The sequence below is a fragment of the Fukomys damarensis genome, unplaced genomic scaffold, assembly GCF_012274545.1.
Source record: "Fukomys damarensis isolate Sample0158 unplaced genomic scaffold, DMR_v1.0_HiC HiC_scaffold_5, whole genome shotgun sequence".
Classification (NCBI taxonomy): Eukaryota; Metazoa; Chordata; class Mammalia; order Rodentia; family Bathyergidae; genus Fukomys; species Fukomys damarensis.
The window spans coordinates 69,684,870-69,692,234 of NW_022900917.1; the positions used below are offsets into that span (position 1 = coordinate 69,684,870).

Here is a 7,365-nt window from a genome sequence, read left to right on the forward strand (position 1 = left end):
CAACCAAAAAAGTTACTACAGATATGTATGTCACAATGTGCTTTTAAAGACATTTCACGTTGTGCCCGTGTCCCTAAAGTGCTCAGCCTCTAGCCCATGTGAGATCTGTGGGAAGAGGCAAGGATAGCTTGATGAAAAAGACAAGGGGATGCAGGAAAAGTGGGTGCACAGAGAGGATGCTGAGAGGAGAAAGTAGCCCTCCCAAAGAGCAGCCCTCAGGTTCAAGGTCGGCTCCAGGCAGGCAGGCTGGGTGCTGGCGCTAGAGGGAGAAGCAGTCGAGTGTGGGGGGGCGATGCTTCTCATTCAGATGAAGGAGAACCCGGTCCAGCGCACTTTGCGTACAGAGCTGATCCTCCTGGTGCATTTCAGCTCATCTTACAAATCACCAGTCGTCTTTTCCAGTTTGGCTACCAGTCTCACAGCATACTCGGCACACATCTCTGCCTCCTTGAACTCACAGTAAGAATCTTTCCCTCTTCCTCGTATTTGTCTTCTTTTTGGAAGTGCTTTTCTGCAGCAGCACTCAGACATGTCAGGTTCCAGTCCATCAGTCTGATCTGCTCATCCATCTCCTGGCACTGGGTCGCTGCCAGTTCCCCTCCTTCCTGTGAGCTTGCCAAGTCTCCCTCAGTAATCAACACATGCGCCACCTCTTCGCACTTTCTCTCTGGCTCTTCGGCGATGTTTTCTTGCATAAGTTGGACTTTCTGGAGTCCCATCTTTTCTTCATCTTTGAGAGCCTGCTTTCCCATACCCATACCCATACCTGCCTCATTCACATGAGCAGTTTCCTCCACTGCCTCCAGCTTTTGCAGAGCAGCAGCCAGGTGCATGGTTCAGCTCCTCATCAAACAGCTGGAGCCTGTGTTTCCAGGAGGCAGAGTCAGCCCTTGTTTACTCCTGAGCCTGCCTTTCTTCCTCTACTTCCACCCTCTCCTTTGTGCCAACAGCCTGCTGCTGCGGAACATCGTTCTTGTACTTCACTGCCTCTCTCGTGGTGACCCTAGTCACAGTGCCCACTCAGCTGTGCCTCTGTTTTACATCTCAACCTCCTCTGTTGGGACAAAATTACACTATTTTGAAGTTGGAAAAAAAAATATCAGGTGGTAGATAAGTCATACATTTGTCAACAGAATTCCCATAGAATTAATTTTTTATTTTACACAAGCAGGATTTTACAGTGGATAAAAGTAATAAAGAGAGGAAATTATGGATAAACTTCTGAGTTTCTACAGGAAAATATACCAAAACATTCTTAAATAGTACTGTTATTTTGTAATTTCCATTATACTCTTCCTTTACTTCAAAATTAAATTCACTGTGAATATAACTTATCCCTCAGCAAATGCTGTCAGCTTCTATGGTATCAGAGAGAGATGCACTTTGTAAACAGAAGTGAAGACATGAGCATCATTCTTATTCTTTTCTCTCCCTGGGAGAAGGTATTACAGTACAGGTTCCCTAGTGTGTCAGGATGGTTTAATTTATGAATATCCTCCAGAAAGCATCCATCAAGACTCCATAAGCCTGCTTGTATATTTCATTCCATCATTCAAAAGCCAGTGACCTGTAGATAGTCAATGAGGCTGTAGGGTTTCTATTAGAGGAACTGCTGATCTTGCACCCTAAGAATGTCAAAAGAACTAGAAATGGTTCTTGTTATATTCCATAGGGAAAATGGCAATGTCAACTGCATGGGAAATTCAATTCTCTTAAGGAGAAACCCTCCAGCCATGCAATTTGAACAGGATGATTAGTTTCAATCACAAAGTACAGCAAGATTATCTCATTGGAGGAAACAACGGGAGGATTGCAACTCAAAGAGGCAGATCCTTTGTGAGGTCCAAGTCACTTTGCGTGGCGTGTGAAGAAGTGACACTATCAGGCCATCAAGAAAATGTATTACAGGTGCCAGCCAGTAAAGTATCTCACAGAGGCATGTCAGGTTCATTAATCTTCCTAAGAGATTGACTTACTACCAGGGGGATTCACCTCTGGCTCACAGAGGAGTGGCACTTACGCCTACTAAACATGCATTATCATTTGGCCCAGTGAAATACACCTTTGTGCATGTTATGGTTTAGATCTAGACCATCTCTCAAAAGTCCCATGTGTTTGGGGGGGCTGTAGAGGGATGATCGGATCCTAGAGGTGCTATACTCACCAGTGGATTTATCCACTGCTAAATTCTATCTGAATGTGCTGTTAGGAGGTGGACATGATTGGAAAAGTGGGTCAACGGGATCATGCCTTTGGAAGGTGATAGATCTCCCTCCCTTACTCCTTCCTTCTCTCTCTGTTTCCTGGCTGCAATGAGCTGAGCAGCTTTCTTCTGCAAAACTCTTCCACTGTGATGTTTCTGTGTCAGAGCCAGCTGACCACGGAACGAATGCCCTGAAGTATGAGCCAAATTAAAGCTGTCCTCTGAAGTTGTGGGGCTCTGCTGCTGTGTCCCACAATGGGAAAGTGGACTAACAGAATGTGCACTGAATTATTTAATTCTCACATAACCTAGAAATAAACATGAACACCGCTATGGTTTGAATGTGTCCCCTGAAATTTGTGTGCTAGAAACTTACTCCCTAATGCAACAGGCTTGGGAATGGGATGTTTAAGAGATGATTATGTCTTAAGGGCTCTGCTTTCATGTTTCACACAAAGTGTGGTTTGTTGCTGCGAGAATATATTTGATACAAATCCAGCTCAGTCCTCTTTTACTTTCAAGTTCTTTCCCTTGCTTGACTTTCCAGTTTTGGCCATGGGGTGACACATTGTGAAGGCCTTCACCAAATGCCAGTTTTATGCTCTTGGACTTCCCAGCCTCCACCATGAGCAAAATTAATCTCTGCGCTTACAGATGGCTCAGTCTCTGGTATTCTGTTACAGGGACAGAGAACTAAGACAAATACCTTCAGTATTTAGGTACGAAAAGGAGGGATGGAGAAATGACATAACACTTCCACGGTCACAAAGACAAATGCCAGAGCTAGATTTAAACACAGGTTCATCTGCTACTAAATTCATGTGGTGTCTCAGATATGCGATGTCACACTGAGAGAGCCCAGAAAGCAAATTCCCTCCTCTCAGTGTCACACTGACACCTTCATCCACCACCAGCCTTAAACACACCTCAAAGTCAGGCATATGTGCTGACTATACTTTATCCTGCTGGAAGTGTGACACCAGTGGAGGTTCTGTATGCTCCCCAGGCCTATGCACTTCTGGAACAAAGTGATGACTATTACATTATGTAGTTAGTTATCCATCTGTGATCAGAGTGTTTCTCCTCTGCGACATTAAATAAGAGAGAAATGAAATCCAGATGAGAAGGTCAAACAAGGCAAGCGTGTCAGAGAAGCCTTGACGAATAGAAAGATTTCTATGTATAAGGATAGCGTCGGAGATGAAATTCAGACGGGAGAGTAACGGGAAAAAAAAAAAAGCTCAACTGGAGGCAAATCAAGAGTGAAAATAAATTAGGGAAGACTTAAAGGTAGCTCTGAAGTTTCAGACTTACAGAAAATCTTGGTGCTATGAGCTAACATTCATCAAGAAAGGAAAGAAGTGATTTTAAGGAGTGGACAAGCAAAGTTTTGGACATAATACAGGTCCTGTTGGTCGTTCGTGGCATTTTTTCAGGCCAAAATCCTTGGAGCCTCCCTTGATGGTTCTATTTCTCTCGCCCTCCGTGTTGCAACCCACCAGCCAATCTTGTGTGCTCTACCTTCAAAATACATGGTGAACATAGCGTACTGTTCACAACTTCCACACTCGACTATGGTTTTAGCGACCATCATTTTTACCATAGCTATTATGGTAACTTTTTAGCGACTCTTCCTGCGCCATCTCAGTGCAGCGGTCAGAGGTGTTGCTTTGCTTTCTCTTCCTCTAAAATCTCTACACCTTGATGCAGGGTTCGAGTCCAAGTGTTATAATGACCTAAAAAACAATCATATGTGGGTCTGAAATATTTGGTCAGAAAACTGCATCGGTACTGAACAAGCAGAGAATTTGGGGCTCATTATTCTCCAAACAGCACAGTAGAGCAGCCATTTTCATAGCGTTACATTATATTGAGATGATTTTAAAGTACACAGGGCAATGTGCGTGAGTTATATGCAGATAGCACGGCCTTTTATATACAGGGCTGGAGAATCCAAGGTTTTCGGGCTGCAGGAAGTCTGACAACTAGCCCACTGGAGATTCACAGGGAGGATTGTTTATATTATGTAACATGTGTGATCACATGTGTACCTGAGTATGAGTTCATTCATTCACTTATATATTTATGTGTTTCTAATGCACAAATTAGAGCTAATGTAAGTAAATCAACTTGAGGGCAACAGATTTGTGAAATTCTCCAAATCCTCGGTTTGTACGAAGAGTTGTTCTCTTTCTAACATTGCCTCTAAGTAATTTGATCATTTGGGGAATGGTTTTTTTTCCTCTTCTGTTAGTTTAGATCTAAAATGTCCCGCAGAGCTCTCATGTCTGTGGAAGGAAACTGAATCGTGGGGCGGGGTTCTCGTAAGTGGATTCATAGCTTCCACGAGTACTGATAGGAGGGGCCTGGATGAAGTCACTGGGCACGTGACCTGGAAGGGTGTGTTCCTGCCTCCTGCTCTTCCTTTCCTGCTGTGTGTCCTAGCTGCCATAAGTTGAGGACCTTTCCCTCCTTCGGACCCTTCTGCCATCTGATTTCTATCTTGGAGCCAGCTGACCATGGGCTGGAAATAGGAGCCAAAATAAAACTCTCCTTGATCAGATCTATATGTCCTATATTTCCTCCCAGCGACAAGAAAGTGACGAACACATTGCCTTTGTTATTTGTTTTACTTTTATTTGAGCATTAACTAGGGCTTCAATAATCTTTAAAAGTAGCAGTCCTAAAGAACTGCAAGGAATGCATTTAAAATTTCTCTATTGATTATAATATTGCTGTAGATTTTCATTATTTATAATATTCTAAAAGTTTTTAGTTTGTAAAATCATAAGCCGGATTTTACTAAATTTTAGACATCTGATGAGAAAAATCACATAAAGTAGTTTTCCTCTTTCCTAACACTTGTCGATAGATTTTTTTCCCATGTTGTACACTTACTCGAACATGTTGTGTTATAAAACTCACTGTTGGGTTCAATTAGCTAATTGTTTATTTCATATTTTTACATTTATGTTCTGATAAAAATAAGCATGCAACTTTCTTTTCTTTATTGTTTGAAACTAAATGGTATAAAATGTGCTGGAAATTTTTAAACCTTATTTTATCTCTGAAACAAGTTGCCTTAAAAGTTACCTGCTGCAATGTGTAAGAAGAGTCTGAAATCTGGTTTCATTTGGAGAAGATTCTGGCACTGCCTTGAACAATTTGATATTAATTTTTTCAGTTAGGTTTTTCTTTTTTTCTTGTACAAATATTGATATTTGCACATTTTCAGGAATTTAAACATTTTTGAGCCTGAAATTTATTATTTTAAAGTCTGTTTTGCTGCACTTTTTTGTTTTTATGCATCGCATTTCTTTCCTTTGTCTAAAGTCTTACTAGTCTTTACATGTCTTTGCCAAGAATTAATCAGCTTTTAGTTTTTATTAATATCTATGTTTTCTCTTTCTTGATTTCTCCTTTTTCTTTAGAAATTTTTTGTTCTCTTGAAGTGTGCTTTTTTCACTCTACATTCTTAAGCAGACTATTTTGCATGTTTATCAAATATTAAATGTTCCATGATATATTTGAAGTCGAGATTTTTTTCTCTAAATACTATTTCACTTCTGGCTGATATACCAATAAGTAATATGCCATTACCTCTCCATTTTAAGCATTTCATAACTTAACTTTGTTTATTTTCAGTCAGGAAGATTACTTGTTTTATATGCTTTTAAGTTCCAAGCCTGTGGAACTTTGATCTATTTTTGTGATACATTCTTAATTTTAATGCACTCTTGAGGAAATACAGTCTGTATGAAATTGATCCTTTAAAATTTAATACTGCAGTTTCCTAACATATAGTTTATTTAAGAATATTCTATATGTTCTCAAAAATAAAAAATGTTCTTTGCTGAGTAAAGAATTTATCAAGTACAGAGAAATGTAAATTATGCAGATATTCTTATAGATTCACATATCTGAATATAAATATATAAAATATAATTTTTAGATTTGTGTTATCTCCAGTTTGGTTTGTTTGCCTGTTTTATTTTTTATATTTCTATCAGTTACTGAAAAGAATGTTTCAGTATCTCTAACTGTAGTTACTGCTTTCTGTATTCATCCTTTCAGTTCTGTCAATTTAATAATTTTATACATTTCAAGGTACTTTTGCTATGATGTGATACCTTCTTTTTCTATTGTTTCTTTTCTCAGGTCACAGTGTCTCTTTTCTGAAGCCATTTGAGGACATTCTTCAACCTAATTTCTAACTCATTAATGCATTACCAGTTACTTATTTCATGTATTATTTATAAATTTTATTCACAATATTTTCACATTTTTTTGTTGCACTTGTTTTTAAAAATAATTTTAGTGGTGCAATTTAGGTATACATAATGATCACCTTCATTGTAGGGCATTTGTACCTGTACATAATTATCTTAATTTCTCTTTTTTCCCCATTGTCCTTCCCATCTTTCAGTTCCTTTTCTCTCCTTATTCACAAAGCTTTGTTTCCATTTTATCCTTCTTTTCTCCTTTTTTCTTCTCCCTTCTTTCCTTTTCTCCTTCCCCCTCCTTTGTTCCCCATTCCTTTTGAAGAATTTCTTCCCATTTCCCAATATCTATTAAACATTTTAGTCCTTATTTACACTTTCAGTTTCTCATGTCAGACAGACAATGAGATATTTACACGTGCCCAGTTTATTTCAATTAAGAGTATACTCTCAAGGTGCATTCACTTAGCTATAAATGTCTCTAGTGTATCCTTCTTTATGGCAGAGTAGTACTTCATTGTGTGAGAAAAAAAAATTTTTTTTTATCCATTCATTAGCTGATGGGCATTTGAATTGTTTCCAAGATTAATCTGTTGCAAACTGTGCTTCTATAATGTGAGTGAGCATATATCACTGTTGTATGATCCACTTAATTCTTTTGGGAAGATGCCCAGAAGGGGAATAGCTGGGTCAAATGGGACCTCCAACCCTAATTTCTTGAGGAATCTCCACACTGATTCCCACAGTGCTTGCAGCTGTCTATACTCCAACCAACAGTGGAGAAGGATTCCTTTTGTTCCCCCCACAGCATTTGTTATTGGTTGATTTCTTCATAACAGCCTTTTTTTCTGGATTGAGATGGCATCTCGGTGTTGTAATTAGTGTTATTAGTGTAATTGAATGACCTAATTGAAGGACCAGTGATGAACACTTTCTTATATT

The 7,365-nt window shown here is 39.2% G+C and overlaps 1 pseudogene; it reads right to left on the reverse strand.

The window, feature by feature from the left end:
- Positions 1-259: 259 nt before the first annotated feature.
- LOC104853334 lies at positions 260-3,797 on the reverse strand (annotated as a pseudogene).
- Positions 3,798-7,365: the final 3,568 nt, after the last annotated feature.